Raw genomic sequence first — 21,411 nt, 5'->3', positions numbered from 1 at the left:
AAAGCAAAGGAGAAATCAGAGGATGAATAATTTAACCCCTCTGAGCTAAGCCTAAACAAAACTGATGCTTATTTTATGCTTAACTATACTGTTTCTTAAAAGGAGTTACCTTGTGTTTATTACCTTGGAGAAACAAAAGAAAATGAAAAAACTGTGTCACAGATGTTGAGAAAGTATTTGTATTAGTAATAGAAAACCACAGTAATGTGAGGAATCATTCTCAGAAAGACTTTAAATCTTCTCTCACCTTCCAGCACATGGGAGGCCTAGGGATCTTTAAAAATATCTGGGAGAAGGATGGATAATATCTCTTAGCACCAGGACTCTCCCAGGAACTCAAGATGAAAGTGTGATACTGGGGGCCCATCTTTCAACAGCTTTATTCATTTGTAAGAAAACAATGCTTTCTTTCTTATGGAAAGAACAAGCCTTGTTTCCATTCTGGAGAATTCGTCTTGACATCTGATGAGGCGTAGAAGAAACAGAGGCAAATGTGAAAGAAAGAATAGTTCATTTTGCAAGCTTGATTTGGATACAAGCTTATATTCATGTTGTCGGAATGCAAGAATAAGGTTGCACAACCAAAACATAGCAAGGAGGGACAAGTTTTGAATTTTCTCCTAATTACAAGACCCACTAGGAGAAAAACAATGAGGAAAAATTTATTACAGAACTAGATGTGCCAAACCTATCAAAAAAAAAAAAAAGAAACACAAAAACTAAGAATCACAATTTATTCCAATTATTTTTAGCATCTTCTTTTTTAACCCATCTAGCTGTCTACACTGTGTGTCATCTCATTGAAAAAGTCAACATTCCTTTTTGACACCTGTTGTCCAAATATTTCTTAGGGAATTTTTCTACTATGTATGCAAATTTATATCAATATAATGTTCATTTTTGTGATCTGTAGACCTCAATGGGTGATTAAACTAAAATTTTAAATGTTTCATCTGAAATAGCAAAGAAACAATTCTTCAATATGTAAGTACAAACATTAAAATCACTGTGCAATCTCCATCAGAGATATCAATATTCAGAAACAATGCTGGTTGGGGGAGCAACATGGATATTTAATAACTGATCACAACCCACAGTTTGTGTGCCCAGAATGGAGTCTTTTACTAATTTGCAGGACCCTGCGTGCCTAACATTTAATTCCTATTTACTCAGAGTTTACAATTTCATTATGAGGCATAGCACATAAATTTCTAGATAATGCTCTGATTTCTTGACCATAGTAGAGAACTGCAATTAGCTGTGAGTAAGCACAGCATTTGCTTGGATGCCTTGGGAGAAAAAAAAATAGGAACTCAGAGCTTTCCTCATGGTAAAGGGCTCCAAAAGAACTTCTCAGCTGCTGCTGTGAATAAGAAAATCTCCCCAGAATGTCCAGAAGCAAGACTTCTCCCAAAATCTTTATCAGTCCAACCTGAGTTCCCTGGATGCCTTCTACTCAGCATCATCAAGACTTCCTGCTCAGCAGCTCTGGCTCAGGAGGATCCAGTTTTACACCCAGCTGCTGGGCACTCCATTCTCAGTGCATGGTCCAGAATGCAGTAATTGCAAATCTCTCAATCAAGTGGTTTGAAAACAGAAGTTCTGTCCATCAATAACTAAGCATAGGGAGTAAATCAAACATATAAAATGGAATTGTCTCCTTGAGAATATATCCAACCCCCATAACAAGATTAACAAGAGAAAAACATTCCAATTTATTTAATATAAATTTTATGTGGTACAATACCCTTTGCAAGGAAACAAAGATGGAAAAGAGACAGGAAAACTTGTATTTTTATGCTTAGGTTTAATGAAGACCTGACAGTCATGGGAAAATGTGATTGGACAAAGTGGGTAAGTCCTAAGAGTAATCAACAAGGGGAGACGTAGCAAGGTTTCTTCGTTCACATGCTTTGTGTCTCTGTGTCAACAGAAATAAGGAGGTTTCTTTCCTTCAGATAGAGAGATGGCACCTCTCAAATGCTCCAGCAGAGAATGGTGGGAGGTCAGAGAGTAAGCTATCAGCTTCTGTTGTTTCTCCAATTGTGTTTTTGTTTGTTTGTTTGTTTGTTTGTTTTGTTGTCTTGGAGAGTTACTGGGGAATGAACTCAAGGGCACTCAGTCTCTGAACCACAACCCCAGCCCTAGTTCGTATTTTTATTTAGAGACAAGGTCTCAATGAGTGGGCTTAAAGCCTCACTTTTGCTGAGGCTGGCTTTGAGATCCTTCTGTCTTGGCCTCTTGAGCTACTGGGGTTATAGGCATGCACCACCACGCCCAGCTGTTTCTCCAATTCTAAAGTGCCATGTTTTGCAGTAGCATTTCCTGAACCCCATCACTTTCACCACTTGGAGTATAGTGGGTGTTCAATAAAAATGCCATGATCGGGAAAATTGGAAATCCATATGCAACAAAATGAAACTGAATCCCTTTCTCTCGCCATGCACAAAAGTTAACTCAAAATGGATCAAGGAGCTAGATACCAAATCAGAGACACTGCGTCTGATAGAAGAAAAAGTTGGCTACGATCTACATATTGTGGGGTCGGGCTCCAAATTCCTTAATAGGACGCCCATAGCCCAAGAGTTAATAACAAGAATAAACAAATGGGACTTACTTAAACTAAAAAGTTTTTTCTCAGCAAGAGAAACAATAAAAGAGGTAAATAGAGAGCCTACATCCTGGGAACAAATTTTTACCCCTCACACCTCAGATAGAGCCCTAATATCCAGAATATACAAAGAACTCAAAAAATTAAACAATAAGATAACAAATAACCCAATCAACAAATGGGCCAAGGACCTGAACAGACACTTCTCAGAGGAGGACATACAATCAATCAACAAGTACATGAAAAAATGCTCACCATCTCTAGCAATCAGAGAAATGCAAATCAAAACTACCCTAAGATACCATCTCACTCCTGTAAGATTGGCAGCCATTATGAAGTCAAACAACAATAAGTGTTGGCGAGGATGTGGGGAAAAGGGTACACTTGTACATTGCTGGTGGGACTGCAAATTGGTGAGGCCAATTTGGAAAGCAGTAGTATGGATATTCCTGGGAAAGCTGGGAATGGATCAGCTATCGCCCTTCTCGGACTATTCCCTGAGGACCTTACTATAGGGATACTGCCACATCAATGATTATAGCGGCACAATTCACAATAGCTAGACTGTGGAACCAACCTAGATGCCCTTCAATAGATGAATGGATTTTAAAAATGTGGCATCTATACACAATGGAGTATTATGCAGCACTAAGAAATGACAAAATCATAGAATTTGCAGGGAAATGGATGGCATTAGAGCAGATTATGCTAAGTGAAGCTAGCCAATCCCTAAAAAACAAATGCCAAATGTCTTCTTTGATATAAAGAGAGCAACTAAGAACAGAACAGGAAGGAAGAGCATGAGGGAAAGACTAACAATAAACAAAGACGAATGGGGGGAGAGAAAGGGAGAGAGAAGGGAAAGCATATGGAAATGGTAGGAGACCTTCAATGATACACAAAATTATAAGAGGTTGTGAGGGGCAAGGGGGAGGGAAAAAATAAGGGGAGAGAATCAAACAACAGCAGAGGAGGTAGAGAGGGAAGATGGGAGGGGAGGGGAGGGGAGGGGGGATAGTAGGGAATAGGAATGGTAGCAGAATACAACAGTCACTAATATGCCGTTATGTAAAAATGTGAGTGTGTAACCAATGTGATTCTGCAATTTGTATTTGGGGTAAAAATGGGAGTTCAAAACCCAATTGAGTCAAATGTATGATGATATATCATGAGCTCTGTAATGTTTTGAACAATCAATAAAAAAAATTAAAAAAACAATTAAAAATGCCATGATTAAATGGTTGATAGTATATCAAATTATGTAATGAATAAGATTGGCCCCCATAGTCATAAAATTGGTTACTGACACAATCACAAATATTACCAAGCAAATGAGTATCATATATGCTTACCTCTTTTGCACTCTAAATCTTCCTTGTTTTTTTTCTTAACCAATAAATGACCATGTAAAAAAATTAATGCATTCATTGTTTTATAACAACTTCTTGGTTTTGAGCAATTAGATTATAATTCAGTCTCATCTACCATTACTTATCACACCTAACTTAGTAGATTTTCATTATTTCACCCTCCATAAAAAAAATGAACAACTTTCCTCCCCTAGTGATAGCCAAATTAATGTGCCATGGAGTTCAAAATTTTTTTTTCAAAAAGAAAATGTCAGAGGATGCTTTAAAGTAAAAAAAACATAGTTGAAATAAGGTTGTGGCCTCCCAAGATATTCTCTCTCTCTCTCTCTTTCACACACACACACACACACACACACACACACACACACACAAATGGCAAATAATGACCAAGAATGGTATGCTAAGCACTTTTATTACTTGACTCATAGTTGATTTTATATCAGGTTGTTTTCTGTATTTGTAGGGAAAGACTTCATTTTTTATAGATTTTAAAGCATAAAGAATATAGATTCTGTTCCCTAACTCATCATGCTTATCATAGTTCCTACTATTTAATAGTTTTCATTTGGAGTCCTACATATGATAATATGTATCACCCAATTTAAGAAAGTGCTTCTTTATGCATTATTTTCACATTGCTTATATTACTCTGAACTTTGTAAACCAAATCTCCAAAAAAAACCACAAGATTCTATCATTCTCCTTATAAGCAAATTAGTTAGATAAAATTTCCAGAAATGTTTTTCCTCTGCCACCATATTTTTATATCCTAATTCTTAAAGTCATTTTCTCTGATTTGTTCTTTATTCAAAAGCAAAAGTCATGAGCTGGGGCTGAAGCTCAGTGGTAGAGGGCCTGCCTAGCACGTGTGAGGCACTGGGTTGGGTCCTCAGCACCACGTAAAAATAAATAAAGATGGGGCTGGGGTTGTGGCTCAGTGGTAGAGTGCTTGCCTAACATGTGTGAGGCTCTAGGTTCGATCCTCAGCACCACATAAAAATTTAAAAAGGTTTAAAAATTTTTTTAAAAAATAAATAAAGGTATTGTGTCCATCTACAACTAAAAAAATTTTAAAGTCATCATGATATAATACTTAGACTAGAGATAAATAAGTTTTTAATTTAGTTTAATTTTTTACTGAGATAATTATAGATTTGCATGTATTTGTAAGAATAATACAAAGATGTCCTTTGTACACTTTTCTGTTTGTTCCAAATGTTAATATTTTGCAACACTGTGATATAGTATTGCAATCAGAAAACTGATGTTATTCAATCCAGTAAATGTATTCAGATTTCCTGTTTTCTTATACGGTAGAACCCCTTATCTATGGAGGATGTATTCCAAGACCTCAATGGATGCCTGAAGTCATGCAGAACACCAAATCCTATGTCTAATCTGCTTTTTTCTATACCTACATACCTATGATAAAGTTTAATTTATAAATTAGTCACAGAAAGAGATAAGCAATGATAATTATAAAATGGAATGATTTTTAACAATAGGTTATAATAAAGTTTATGTGAATGTGGTCTCTTCCTCTTGAAAGAGTCAAAATAAATATTAATATTTTCAATTTTTTGACCTTGGGTAATTGACACTGCAAAAAGCAAAACTGTGAATAAAGGGGAACTATAGTACTCATGTGTGTATGTGTGTGTGTGTGTGTGTGTGTATTAAATTCTATACAATTTTCTCATCAGCGTAAGTGTATGTGTCCATCCCCACATTCAGTATACTGAATAGTTCTATCATCACAAGGATCCCTCACAATTTATTTTTTGTTTGGCCAGCAGCTACACTGCAGTAAATAGAAAATTCCAAAGTATTGCCTGATTGTCACACATTCCGTTATCACCCAAATGTAATTTTCACAATAGGGGTCCATTTTTCATATCCATTTTTCATAATCTGCCATCTCAAAAAGATCCAGTTGACAACTGCAATTTTTCTAAATCAAAGTCTTGTTTTCAGCAGACCATACTTGCTGCACATCACTGTCAGCACAGAGATAACAGGAACATTTTTAAGACAGCAAAGAAAGTATCCAAGTCTCAAGACTGACAAATGTTAAGAGTCCCCAGAGTAGTGGATAACCTTGACCTCACAATCCTTTGTTTTGGGCCCTGTTGCTGTGTCTCTGCTGTATTTCCATAATCTATGTTATTCCATCTTTATCCTTCCCTGTCTCTTAGGGAGATACAAAAAAAGAAGAGAAGTCAAATTTTTCTGTTTTTTTTTTTTTTTTTACTCCTAATATTAGAAGAATTTGAAATCAAGATGAGCAGTTGATACAAAGTAGATAAATGTAATCCAAAAGAGCAGAAGGAATGCAGGATGGTGAGCGGGGACTGTCATCAAGAACTCTCCAAGTAACTCCGTGTGTTCATGAAGTAAGGAAAATTCTGTCACAGTAGCAATTTTTAAAACCTGGGAAAGTAGCAAGCCAACATAACATCTAAGATTCAACCTCTAAAACTGTTCTACTGCTACAGAGCTGGACTTAGAGAGCAGACTGCACAGTCTCTGCATCAAAGGCATCCCTACCCTTTTCACAGTCAGGACGCCAGGGCAGGGCAGCTGCACCACACAGGTTATCTCAGGTGCACTTCCTGGGAGGTGAAGCCATCTTTGATATTCAGAACTGAATACCAGACTCCATCCCTAGGTATTCAGTTATTAAACGAATGAGGACCATAGCTTCTGGTTCGTCCTTCGAACAAGGGCTGTGGTCATCCCATCTGTGGTAATATTCAGTCTGCTCACACCAGTATAACTTGGACACAAGCTCATTCCCCACCAATTTGTTTCAAAAGAGCTCAACAATGCCTTTGACCCTTTTCAATATTTTTTTTTCCAGCTGCTGTTTTCCACTCCTCGAAAGCATAACAAATCAAAGGAATTTTCTTTTTCAGTAAATTATGAAAAAATAATCACCTTACAAATCAGACCAGGTGACTCTCATTAAGCTCTTTTGATGCAGTTAATTCATAATAGAAAAAAATCCTAAATTCTGACTTAAGAAGGATGAAAGTTCATATAACTCCACTTACAGAATTGGACAGTATTTCTTCTGCCATGAGCATGGTGAAAGGGATTCAGCTGACTGAACAAAAGAAAACAGAAAGAAAGGTTAAATAATGGCATATTAAATTTGTTTGGGGATGGGGGATTTTCTAATGTTACAATACAGGGAATACTTCTGAACTCCCCATCTTTATTAAAGATTTGAGGAGGAGAAGCAAACAGCATCTTAATAACCTCTGCAGGCAAATCACAACATCCATCTGTAGAGCATCATTAACATTCAGAGCTGAGAAATGAAACCAAGGTATACAGTCAGATTGGAAATGGAGGCAGGCAGTAAAAATAAGACCCAGCCTAGTAAGCTAAGATCTCTGTGGGGAGTGTTATAAAACACCTCGATGTAATAGAAGGAAGGCCCTTGTAAAGGCATAATGGTAGAAGAGACAGGGAACTGTTACAAGAAACTAAACCAGGATTTACTATGAGTGATGACAGCTAAAAAAGGAGTGACTGGAGTGTGGGTGGTAGAAACACAGGCATCGAGTTCCACTTAGAAGTGATAAGGGAGCCTCAGGATGGACCAAGAGAGTCAGCCTCATAGTGCCATGCTTAGCTCTCAGGACTTACTGGTGAGAAAAATATGGAAAATTAAAGTACATTGGGCTGGGGATGTGGCTCAAGCGGTAGCGAGCTCGCCTGGCATGCGTGCAGCCCGGGTTCGATCCTCAGCACCACATACCAACAAAGATGTTGTGTCCGCCGAGAACTAAAAAATAAATATTAAAATTCTCTCTCTCTCTCTCTCTCTCTCTCTCTCTCTAAAAAAAAATAAAAATAAATAATTGCTTAAGATAATCTTCTATGCTTCTCTGCTTTCTTTAAAAAAAATTAAAAAAAATAAAGTACATTGAGGCAAAAAAAAAAAACAGTAATAAATCAAGGAAATTAGAGACTTATGGGAAGAAGAAAAAAATCAGACCCGTGTGGTTTGCCTAAATAATGTCTTTGAAGAGATCAACAAGCTATAAATGTTAGGAAAGGGTCACTATTTAAGAAAACATCAAAATTACCTAGAACGCTACAATAAAGAGACAAGATTGGAGGTTAAGGGCTGGGGTTGTGGCTCAGAGGTAGAGCGCTCGCCTGGCACGTTCGAGGCCCTGGGTTGGATCCTCAGCACCACATAAAAAATAAAGATGTTGTGTCCACCGAAAACTGAAAAATAAATATTAAAAAAATTCTCTCTCTCTCAAAAAATAAATAAACAAACAAACAAAATATAGGTGTTTTGTACAACTAAACAAAAAATATTTTTTAAAAAAAGATTGGAGGTTAAAAAGAATTTTGTAGTGCATCTTTCTGGATTTGATAACAATCTTTTAAAAGGCATAAAGCAAACTCCCAAATCTTGCACTGCATGTGATTTGGGGGTTATTTTATGGCATAGAAGAAAATTATGGATATTTCCTTTTTCCTGAATAACTCGGCATACGTTTCCCCCACCATTTCTCTGTGCCCTAAACATCTACATTACTCAAAGCCTGGTGCAAAATGTGTGAAAAATATTTAAATCCCCCATCTGCATTATTAACATGGGCTCTTCAACCCTTCTGCCCTAATGTTTGTCATCTAGGACTTATTCAACTGCTAATTCTAAAGCTGAGATTGACGTTATTCTATCCAACTTCCAACAAGCCAGGAGGGGACTCTGTTATGTGTAGAATTTACTGAACCAAACAAACTTCAGACTAGAGAAACAAAAGATACAGATTCATTTTTCTGGGGTTCTTCTTTGACTCTCACTTTTTAACCCCAAACTACACAATACATTAAATGGCCCTAATCTTTAATTTCTTGTATGTACCACCTGTGTGCATACAAAAAAATTAAAGACTAGGGCCATTAGATAACTAAACTAATTCTAATAAAACCAAATTTTATTCATGGGTTAAAATCTCATTTTTGTACTTGCTACAAACACAGGACCCAGTCCTTACTCTCAAGCAATCTGTAGTCTTCTTACAGACAATGAACATGAACATAAAAAATAATCCACAAGGTAACACACAGTCATCAAAAAAGATCCAAAGACGTAATAAATAAGTCATTAATAGTCAAGAAACCAAGAAATGTGGGAGGTACTAAGCTAGGTCCTATACTGTGGGAAAACTTTCAGGAAGGATTTGGGCTCCTTACAGTATGTCTGTTTGGTTTTGTTTTTTTTCATAAATGAATAATCAGCACCCCCCACTGAAACAACCTTTCAAATAACTTATTGCACCTCTTAAATCTACATATTCATCTACGCATGCAACAGGAATCTGCACACTGATGACACAGCTAGCCCTAGTAAAAGAGCGAGAGAGAGACAATGAACAAAATCAAGTCTCTAGTGTTGTAAAGCTTATGTGGAGAAGATCAGGAGCAACCAAGAAATAAATTTTTAAAATAAGTACATAAAATATGTCAGGTGATAGGAAGTGCCATAAAGAAGAATAAAATATAATGAGGAAATAAAGAATGATGGGGTGTTATTGTAAATGAAGTGGTCAGAAAAGACTTTACATAATTAAATCCTTTTATAATTAAGCAGAAGCCTGAATAAAGAAAGGAAGTGAGCCAGGCTGATAGCTGGTGGCAGAACATTCCAGGAAAAGGGTACCACAAGTGCAAAGGCCCTGAGACAAAAGCACATCCATCTGGCATTTTTGAGGAATACAGAGGAAGACCAAAGCATGATAGGACGTGAAATCATAGAAGTGTCAGGGGACAATACAAGTAAGACCTTGTTAGCTATGATAGGCTATTAGCTTTGACTTTGATCTGGAAGACTTTAAGCCCATGAAAAACATTATCTGCATTGTGTTTTAAAAATCATACTGTGGCTGTTAAGTGAAGAATAAATTGCAGGGAACAAGGGTGAATATATGGGAGATGAGTTAAGAAACAATTTAAATAATCCAGGAGAGGAATGATATAAAGTGCAAGAAACATAGTTCAACTGTGTTTGCTGTTATGGGGTCAAAGAAACAAAAAGGGAGCAGTTTTTTGGCCCAGCAACCAGTAGGTTCATTGGAGCTGCTATTTACTGTGATGAGAATGACGAGAGAAGAGCAGGTGTAGGACCCAAGGGTTGGGAGTAAAAGATTAAGACATCCATTATGGATTTGTGATCTTTGAATTGACTATTAATCCTCCCAGTAGTAATAATTAGCAGACAATTAAATATGAGACTGATATTCAAGGAAGAGGTTTGAGGTGGACATAAACCTGTACAAACCTTCAGCACATACAAAGTATTTAATGCTACCGGATTTTATGAGATCACATAGAGGTGACCTGAGAAAGAGGGTCAAGAACTGAGACCTGGAATACTCCTATGTCAAAAGATAATATTTTTTTAATATGAATCTGTAGAAATGATGTTGCAATAGTCAAATGCTAAAACTCTGCTCCATTCTTAATAAAATAAAATTCCTATTTTTATCAGGCCACAAAATGTCATTTAAATTTCAGAATATTTGCAGAGATCAACAAATATCCTAAGAAAGACTAAAGCCAGGTCTCAGTTTGGTGACCAAGGCTCTGCCTACAATGACACCACATTTGAAAAAATACCTACAACAATATTCACTTTTCTTACTATACCATTGTAGCTATAAGTCTACAAAATAGATTGATTAGAAATACACCGTCACTCTCAAGCCAATAACAGTTTACAGATACAGTGTAAGGAGCCGGGTCAGAGAAAGCTGAAAAGTAATTGAAAGAACAAGTAAATACAAAGCTTACAAATAACACTGTCAACCAGAATTAAACAGATAAGCCAGAGGCAGTACAAGTGGTGGGTCAAAATAAGGAGACAGACAAAATCCAGAAGTGGACAAATAACAGAGGACACAAGAGGTGAGAAATCCAAAGTTCAATAAAACCACACGGGTTAACTGACCCAAGCTCACGTAAGGGGCCAGGCTGCTGAGAAGCAGAGACAGCTTTGGGATAGAGCAAAGGCCTATGGGTCTGCAACAGGAGGCAGGAGGGCAAAAGTTACGTGATGTGTTTGGAGTGTGAGGTGCTGATGTGAGACTGAGAAAATAATTGGAAGACAGATGCAGAGAACGGTCTCAACCCTAGTAAAGAGTTGGCACTTTGATTCTGCATGCTTTGGGGGACCAGAGCAAGATTGCTAAGACATGATCACATCACATTTCAGAAAGAATATAAATCGGAGGGGCAGAGGCAGGGAGGCCAAACGCGATCTCTTACAATAAATGACAAGAGCCTAAACTACACAGCAGCCACACTTTTCAGAGAGAAAGTAAGAGACCCCCTAGAAGGCAGGACTTACAGAAACTGGACCAGAAGGTGGGGAGATTCACAGATTTCAGACCTGAATATCAGGTGGAATAATAAGGACTACAGGAATGAAACAGTCCCAGGGGTGGGAGTAGAAGAATGAATGGTTTAGGATGTTTAGGTGTAAAAAAGCAGGCCCAAGAAAGCAAAATGTGTCACAGTTCTCTTTTGGTTTAAATAGAGGAAGAATTTTTCTGTAAGGTTAATGATAACCTATTATTTCAACTGATCAAAAGTAGGCAGGATGGATTTGCATTTAAGAACTGGGCACCATGGCACACACCTGTAATCCCAGCTACACAAGTGGCCGGAGGTTGCAAGTTTGAGGCCAGCCTGGGCAACTTAGTGAGGTCTCAAAGTAAAATCTTTTTAAAAAAGGGCTTGGGATGCAACTTAGTGGTTCAATCCATGGTAGGAGGGAGAAGCTGAAAAATTTATTTTTCCTCTTTGGAAAACATGAATCAGTGTTTCCCATGGTCTTAAATAATCTTTCAAAATGATGTGTTAGGAGATAAATGTGATCTTATTGACTTATCTACCCTTATCCTTGACAGATTAAAAATTTATACAAAATCTTGCTACATTGTAAAGACCGTAATACACTCAGTTGCTAATCCATAGTACGCTAAAAGTATAAATCAAAGGAATTCTAAAAAAACAGTTATGATATTCTAAAGAGAACACCAAATTCTTCATGCATCAGTATAGCTTCATAGTTAAAACTCCTATGCTTTCTAAAACCATCATCCAATTAATAAAGTATATCTATAGTAATAATACTATATTTTATCACATAATCTTCACAGATTTATGCCTTTTTTGCAAAAAATGGGATGCAACCATTATATAAAGCTTTTTTTAAATTGCCAGTGTTACTTTAAAATCATTTATTACTAAACTGTCTTTGGTGCTAGATTAGGATACACAGAATGCTTGTGAAGATGCATTAACATGGTGGCAATGATCATGTGATCAAATATGATATTAGAACTTACTTTATAAGGTACTTTCATCACTATATATATATATATATATATATATATATATACACACAAAGTCTGTAACTTGTTCAGTATATTGATACAGATCAGAAAAGAATAGTTTGAAAAGGGGGTATTTGTTAGTACAAATCACAAAGTTTTAACTATTTCTGGTCTCTTTATAGGTTTAAGCCTTGGAATTGTTGTATGTTAGAATTTGGTCTGTAAATAAATCACAAAAAGTAATCCAGCCCACCTGGAGTGCCATAAGGCCCCAGCATTGGGGGTGATTAATTACAGTTTAGCTCAATCATACCTCAGTTGTGGAAACTCAGGCAAACTTCTTCTCTACAAATAAGCTTAGCAACACAAAGAAATTCTGTAAAAAAAAATACTACACACACATACACACACACACACACACACACACACACACACACACACATACCATTTCCCTCTTATTAACCTGACATCAAAATTTCAAACAAGTGCCAAGGTATAATGTAACTTTAACAAAATGGCATATCACATCCCTCAGGTTCTGCCTGATAAAAGTCTATTTGTTCTTCTCAACCAACTCAAGTGATACCTCCTCCTTGAAGCCTGCCCTGTTTGGCCACCAGATGAACTACTGACCATACTCTTGTGCAGAACATGTGATACATGCTGTGAAGTACTCTACACTGGGACAGTAACTGAGGGCATAACATCCCATAAGTGAAGGACTTCCACTCCATTGCTGGGGTCCCACTATAACTGTCCTGCACCAGACCCCCACAGTAGCCATGAACAAATGTTGGCTGAACACTTTAAAACCTTGGAATTATACATTATTATTCCAACATGGCCAATCACTTTTGTAAAGTGATTGTGGGAGTTCTATTGAACTGATTTTTTTAGATTTCTTTAAGAATCTCCAGATGTATCAGGTCTTTGCTCTTCCAGGTTGTCTTATTTTATTTCAAAAACTGTTGAAAATTTTATAAGACCAACCCTATATCTCTGTACATTCTCTTTCACCACTTTTGATGCTAAGGAAGGTTCCCTTCTCTTTCCAAACCAGCTGGTCCATAAATAAATGTGTTCAACTAGTAAGCTACAAAATAAAAGAAGTGGAAGAATACACAGTAGAAAGGTATATTTATTTTTTAAAAAAAAATGAGAGACTAGTGCACACATACTATAACCAGGCTCTGTCTTGACCTTCGCTACCAACAGTTTTAATGAGGAAAGAGAATCAAGTGCCCCACTGCTCCAAGCATACTGACTTTCCCACTTGCTCAAAGAAGATCCCTTCAAAGAGGAGAAATTATGGCAAAGAGGCCTAGTCAGAAATTCAGGAGGATTTTTCATTGCCTGTGAATTTGACTGGGATAGAAGGAATTAAATGGGACTCAGAGGAAACAGAAATTACCCTAACAAATCAATACTGCCATCCGTCTCATGTACCTTCTACCACCCCTGTTCCCAAGCAGCTTAATACTAACAATGCCTTTACCAGAGCCCCTAGTGACTGCCTTAAAGTGGCTTCAAGTGCTGACCTGCCTCACTTTCTTCACAGGCCTTAAAGGAGTCTGCAGACTCTAGATGTCATTCCCTGGTTTCCTAATGATAGGAAGACAGAAAGATTTAAGTGGTAGGAACTCACAGTAATGGAATAATTCTATGTATAACAGGACCACTGTGTTGGTCTCACATGCTTTTCTTTTCTAAGAAGCAATTTTCCTGCAGCCTTGCCTGGCTGAAGTGGACAGGACATGTCACATTCCTCAGAAAACTACCTGTTATCTTCAGGAGAAATGCAGACCCAAAATAATGTCATTCAAATGAACCCAAGTTACCCTGAAAGGAAAAAAATGTTAGATCCCTTTCACAGACTACATCCTGAAACTCAAGAGAGATAAATATAATTTCTGCTAACCATAAAACCTATAAGAATTTATGGTTAAGAATCCAATTAGAACTGGTCCGCATGAGCCAAGGTGACCTAGAGTTGTCAAGGCAGTGGTGACTTCAAAGGCTGATACTGTCCTTTTGTCAGTCAAAAGTTAAGAGGTGAACCTGGGTGGGACTTCTCTGGAAACTTCTCATAAAACTAGAATTCAGGAGAGGGACGGAGAGGCACGTTGCCCCTCTCCTCTCTAAGAGGATTCACTCCTTTTATCCTTTCCTATCACTTCTAATAAACTCATGCCTGTTACTCTGAATGACATGTCTGAAATCTTTCTGCCTTGATGGCAAGAATCAGGATTTGAAGGGGGATATTCGTGCTGCCTCAGTTTCCTGGAAGTCCCCAGCCCTATCACACCAACACCTAAGTCAAGCTCTTCATTTGTAGTCAGTATCAACCTTAATTGTGTGACAAACCTCTCAGAGCTCAGACCCAGACATAAATGTTGATGGGAAATCAGGAGCTGGTAGAAGAGGGAAAGAAGACACTGCCCTGGATTTGTGCATAGGATAGTAATTCATCAACACAGTGTTTGGGTATGATGACATGTATCTCACATGTCCATTAGCCCATTCCAATAAAAAGTTTTTCAAAATGCTTCAGCATTAATGGAAACATCATGAGAATAAGTTGAAAAATTCCCAGAGTTACTTATTTAGACTCATTTAAACTTCTCTATACATGGACTCAAGTTAGGAAAAAAGGATCCAAAGGGGAAGCAAAGAAACAAAAGAGGACTAAACTTTACACATGTTGACTAGAAAAGATAATATTGGGATTTTCCTTTCTCTTTACCAGAAAAAAAAATCCAATAAAGATGTTTGCTCCTATTATCTAAAAATCAACTCAAAAGGTTTGCCCCCTCCCACCTTTGGAAGCTATGTATAAAGCCCATAATTGAACTTCAGTTCCCGCAGCAAAGATTTCTTTCAATGTTTTTACAACATTATTCAAAGCAAGTTTTATTTTATCCTTGGCAACCATAAGCAGAATGTCAACAATGCTCCACATATTTGCTGTATTAGTGAGAAAACTCCACGAAACTCTGAAGACCTGGATTACTAGGGGAATGAAAAATTCATGCCCTGCTCTGGTGGAGCAAAGCTTTGACTGGGTTAGCAAACTGCCTTCACAGTGTACCCATAAAGTTTCCAACCTGCTGTTTCAGATAAATGGCTTTTATTTTACTGTTTGCTTTTACTTGATAAGGTTACTGGATAGATCTGAGTTATTTGCAATGGCTTGAAGGCAAAGGATGTTACAGAATCTGGTGTCCTCACAACTCTCTTGCTTTTCTAAGGAAAAGTCTTGCCATCATAACCTAAGTATCAATACAAAATATTCTCCTTCTTATCACACATCAATTTTGCTCTGGAAGAAGTAAATATAACCACCAGAAATGTTAATGAGGATTTCATGTTGATGCAAGATCTTAATTCATGATTCCAAGTCTCAGACCACAGCAGGAAAAGTATCAAAACATCTATTCTCAACTTAGCATTGAGAATTCTAAGCATTCTAATTTTTACCATAATCATAACATCAATAAAATTCTCTTGACGTTTTAAAATACAGATCCTTCTGCACTTCACATAAACAGGTTGCAAAATTTTCAAGCAGAAGTTATCCCTTGCACCACCACCCTAACTTCAAGGCTTTGCTGGATTTAAATGTAGACATCCGAACCTATCCTTTCACAATAATCAGAATACCAGTCATAGAAATCCTACATGGAAAAATTATTTCTGAAGGTGTATGGTCTTATGGGTTGTAAATTCCAAATTTCTTACCACTATGCCCAAACTGAGATACACTTCCCATATAAAGAAGCTCTCTTCTAAAAGTAAAGACCTCAGCAGTGGTACGTGCCTCTAATCCCAGGAACTCAGGAGGCTGAGGCAAGAGGATCACAAGTTCCAGGCCAGCCTCAGCAACTGAGCAAGATCCTGTCTCAAGATAAAAAATTAAAATAGGTAGGATGTAGCTCAGTGGTAAAGCTACTCAGGGTTCAATATCCAGCACCAAAAAGTAAAACAAAATAAAAGTAAAGACCTCCTTCACTCCCTATCCTCCCTGCCTCCACCAAACGAACAACAACAACAACAACAACAACAAAAAACCCACAGACAGCTGATAAAATTGATCCTATTCTCCCTTAGATTAATTTCTAAGAAACAAAATGTAAGAAATAGAAAAGCAAATACTAGGCATCTATATATTCAATACCAGGCACTGTGCAAAGAAGAGTTACAGAAATATGAAGGATGAAAAGTTTTCTTTGCTTTAGGACTTTATAATCTAGAATTGGAAACTAATATAATTTTTTCAATATATTCTAAAGAAAGAGCAAAAGCAAATATGAGGGAGAATATTAAAATCAGAACAAGGGTAACTATTGCAATGTGAACATAGTGGTTCTGCCTTGGGTAATCCTGGCACTGTTCTAAACATCAAAAAATCAGCAATGGTATATAAAACAAAAATATTTACCCTTTTACAGAGTACACTCAGTGGGGGAGGGAAGTCAGACCATCAACCAAATATGTAAAATAGTAATATGCCAGAGGCTAAATACAGAGAAAACTCCAGAGTGGAAGAGGGATAAGTAATGGGACAGGATGGTCAAGGAAGGTATAGTAGGGAACATAATGCCCTCCCAAACATGTCCATATCCTTACCCAGCAGAAGGGATTTTGTAGACATGTTTAAATTAGGCATCGTGAGATGGGGAGGTTATCTTGGCTTATCCAGAGGGCCTATTGTAATCACAAAAGTGTTTGTGAAAGAAAGAAGGAGGAATAAAGGTGAGAGGCAGGAAACATGAAGACAGAGATCGTTGGTGGCTAGAACTTCCGGGTAGAAGGGAGCCAGGAGTACAGGGATGTGGGCATCCTCAATGATGGAAAAGCTGAGGAAGCAGAGGTAGCATACGAATTTGTGACAGCAATCACCAGGAACTAATACAGAAGGTCACACTGAGAAAATAACAATTGAGTAAACATTCAAAGGAGGTGAGGGAGCCAGCACTGTGGATATTTGGGAAAGAGTACTCCAGGGAGAAAGGGCAAACAATCAGAGAAATAGAAGGAGACAGGAGGCAGATTGAGAGGAAAAATGGGTCAACTCATTGTTGTGCAGGATGCTCAGACCTAGAAAATAAGGTTTGGAGCTGGGCAGGTGGAAGAAGATGCAAGATGCAGTTAGGATAGTAGACATGCTTTATTCCAAGGTGGTAACAGCCTCCAGCATCAGCTTTAGTTTCCAGACAGTTCCATTTTAGCCCCTTATCACCACCCTGCCACCAAGTCTTTTCCATAGGCCCTTTTTATACACAGGCCAAAGAAGGCACACTGCCAACAGTTTGCATGAGAGGGTACATGCTCACATGTTAAGGGTAATGACCTTGAGTATATGTGCTGAATCAGAGTGTTCTGGCCTTGACTAACCATAAAATAGCTACTTCCCAGGCCTGGCTACACACCCAAAACAGCATAGCTGTCCAGAAGTCTCGGCAAGACAGCCTAACTACAGCCATTTGGGGCCTGCCGCAACACTCATTTAGATGGCCTTATTGGCCATCATAAGAACTTTGGTTTATTCTGAATGAGATAGGGAGCATAGGAAGATCTGTGAAATTTTACAGGAATTCTAAAAATTTTAGAATAAGAATAAAAAAAGTGGTGAGCTAGAAAGTAAACCAGTTATTTAGAGAAAGGAGGATGTGGGGAAGCCTAGAATGGTAGCATTTGCTTATTTCCATTGTGTCCATATTTCCACCATGGTCAATGTCAAGCTACCAAAACATTGGCAACCACCTCAAAAAAATCCTGAATATTTAATTACCAGCTCCAGCAGAGCACAGCACATAGGATTCTCCAGTTACCAGTTCCACACTATATTCCATTTGAGCCAAGCAGTTTGGGAGTCAACTCATGACAAAATGTATTTTTGAGGCCTAAAGAAAAATGAGGGGCTGGGGATGTGGCTCAAGCGGTAGCACGCTCGCCTGGCATGCGTGCGGCCCGGGTTCGATCCTCAGCACCATATACAAAACAAAGATGTTGTGTCCGCCGAAAACTAAAAAATAAATATTAAATAAATAAATAAATTTTTTAAAAAAAGAAAAGAAAAATGAGTGAGGAGATACCTATGTTTGAAAGTTGTGAGATTCTGGAATTCATTCCTCTTTATCTACACTGCCTGGTGATTAAACACTTTTAGTGCATACTGTAACTATATTCAATCTTGTCTTTTTTCATTGTCCTCAACCAGAACATCATCAGAGTTCAGCTTCATGAAAGAAGATGTATAAAAGAAGTTGCAGTTTCTTGGGTAAAAAAAATCAAATTATATATTAGATCAATTGGGTGTGGGCAGGAATAGTAAATGGAAAGGAAAGCCAGGTTTGACTATTCAAAGAAAAATCTAGACTTAGGAGTCGATGAGAAATAAGGGAACTCTGCCATAAAAGGACATAATCTTAGGGTTTCCAGAGACTTGACAGATTATTTAGTCCAGCACTATTTTACACAAAAGGAAAGTGACATGTGTACCCAGGTGGATATCAAATGTGGATTATGTCTCAGGAAGACATGATAAAATGGTATGTGGTGACTTCAGTGAAAGGCAGTTTTTTTCTTTTTATTATTATTTTTTTTCTGGTGTTAGAAGCCGGCATGGAATTAATCATGATTGCTGAATTCATTTAATTTAATGCAAATTGGCATCCTCACTTAAATCATGCTTTTTATTACAGCGGGTAGAAGGGAGATGACTAGACCTGAGGAAGGCTCAGAACTCAGGACCCCAGAGGAAACTGAGTGGGTGATGGGGAGGAACAGTAAAGTAGGAGGTGGGCAAAGAATGGGGAGCCAGGAACTGCCCTCTCTGCACCTGTCTCTGGTGTTATGACCCCACACATCTTCTGTAGAGCCTCAGAGAAATTTCTGAGTCCATTCATTTCTCTTTCCTCATCCTTGCTTTTATTACAATATATATATTTGACACATAAATGCCTGACTAGGTGGTAAGATTTTTAGAGATCCTTCACCCAGTCTGAATTTCACTCTAGAGAATGAGATGGGTTAATAAGAAAAATGAGAGAAAGAGAAAATGCTACTTCATAGCAATCAAAAAAAAAAAATATTGGTCCCTTTCTTATTCCCTTGGATTTGTATAAAACTTTCTCCCCAATGTCCAGAGAAACTGTGTGAAGTTTTAAACTACATAGATTTGACATAGGACTGACTTGAACTTCTGTTTCACTTTACCTCTACAGCTTGCAACAGTTGTCAAATGTGTCCCCCATTATGTCCAAATAGCACCACACCTGCACCCAGATTTCCACTCAAATTTACTACTCATCAGCTCTGTTATTAAATAAACAAGGAGCAGCTGCAATACTCAAGAAATGAGTGGGATTCTACTTTAAAAGCACATCTCTGCCAACACTTTTAGTTTGCTGAATAACTCCCATGAGTTTTCTTGTTAAATTCATAGAATGTTTTGGTATCCATAAAAATTCTGAAATACTTGAAATAGAGACAGCGAAGTATTTTACAAGCAAAGAATAAATGTATGACACCTCAGAAATACTTTGAGGCACGTTTAAGTGTTTATTTTTAATTAGTGTGATTTCTTTCATCTCACAGTCACCAACCAAGGTTTAGTTCATGAGTTCAGCACTCATTCTATGTTCCTTGTAAAAGGCTGGATTTACAATAATGTGATTACTCGGCTTCTGGCAGAATCCACAGAAGACCCCAGGAACCACAAACCAATCAGTCAACTATGTAATGTCTAAAGTGTTTGCAACAAAACACTGAACAATTGGCTTGTTACAAAGCAGAAATCAAACTACATTAAGGAATAGGAGTTCTAGCTGGACATTCTACAATGCACCCCACAACCATGGATCAATGGAATATTGGAAAAACCAAACCAATTGTGGCTCACTGCTGTGCATTTAGTCTACAACATCATGATGTAGTAAATTAAAACTAAACAATTCTATAAAGTGTTTTTCAGATAGAACTCAAAAATATTAATTAAAGTTAACAAAACTTCTTATAATTTTCAATCTGTTGAAATCAAAACTCTTCACATATTTTCAGTTCCTTTACACAATCCAAAACTTTGATAGTGTCAGCCTTCAGCAAAATTATATATATATAAATAGCTTCTGATTGGTAGGCAGCACCTCCCATTTTGGGGCTTCACTTCCTACACTTCTTGGGTATCACAGATGCTTTCTGGGCATTACTACCCATTAAGTGGCCTAAAGGGCATTAGCGAAATGTCTCTCTAAAGAACTAATAACGAGGCTGAAATCTAAAGCACAGAATTGTATATATCTCACCTTAGGTCCTTGTTAAAATGTAGATTCTAATTCACATAAATTCTAATTCATTAATTCTGGAGCGAGGCTTGAGTTCTAACAAACACCCAGAGATGCCCAAGCAGGTGGCTTTGGACACTCCTTAGAGGAGCAAAAATATAAGTGGATGCTAGCCAACAAAAAAAAAGGCTGAAAGCAGATATGAACTAGACCAGCTCCAGGAGCCTAAAAAAAAAGGAGTAACATAACTGAGACATGATTACTGGTGTGAGAGGTAGAGCTGAAGAAGTAGACAAGAGCTAGGTCAATGTGCAAGTGCCTACTAAATGCAAGGCACTGGGCTAGGCTCTGCAAAAACAGAAATAATTAAGTCAGCACTAATGCCTACATGCTTAGTGTTTGCAGTCCTGGGAAAACATGTAAAATTTTTAAACAAAAACTAAACATGATCTAATTAAAATCTTTAAAGGATCTATCTGGATGCTCCATAAAGAATGCATCAGAGGAGCACAAAGCTGGGAAAAAGAGTTTCATTCTATAGATCAGATGGAAGATGAGGATGGAGATGTCAGGAGTGGATAGCCTTAAGACATTTTGAAGACAGAATAATAGGATTTAGTTGCAAGTATGTAGAGGAGTGATGAGAAGGAAGCATCAAAGATTATTCCTCTTTGTCTGGCAGAAGCAAGTAGGTAAATGGAGATGATTTTTATGAAGACCAAAAAGTCTGGAGAAGAAGAAGTAAGTTGACAGGAAAAAGTTGATTTGAGAAGAGGCAT

The sequence above is a fragment of the Spermophilus citellus genome, assembly GCF_964194105.1.
Source record: "Spermophilus citellus genome assembly, chromosome: 16".
Lineage (NCBI taxonomy): Eukaryota > Metazoa > Chordata > Mammalia > Rodentia > Sciuridae > Spermophilus > Spermophilus citellus.
The sequence above is the reverse complement of the archived record's forward strand: the minus strand, read 5'-3'. Positions refer to the sequence as shown.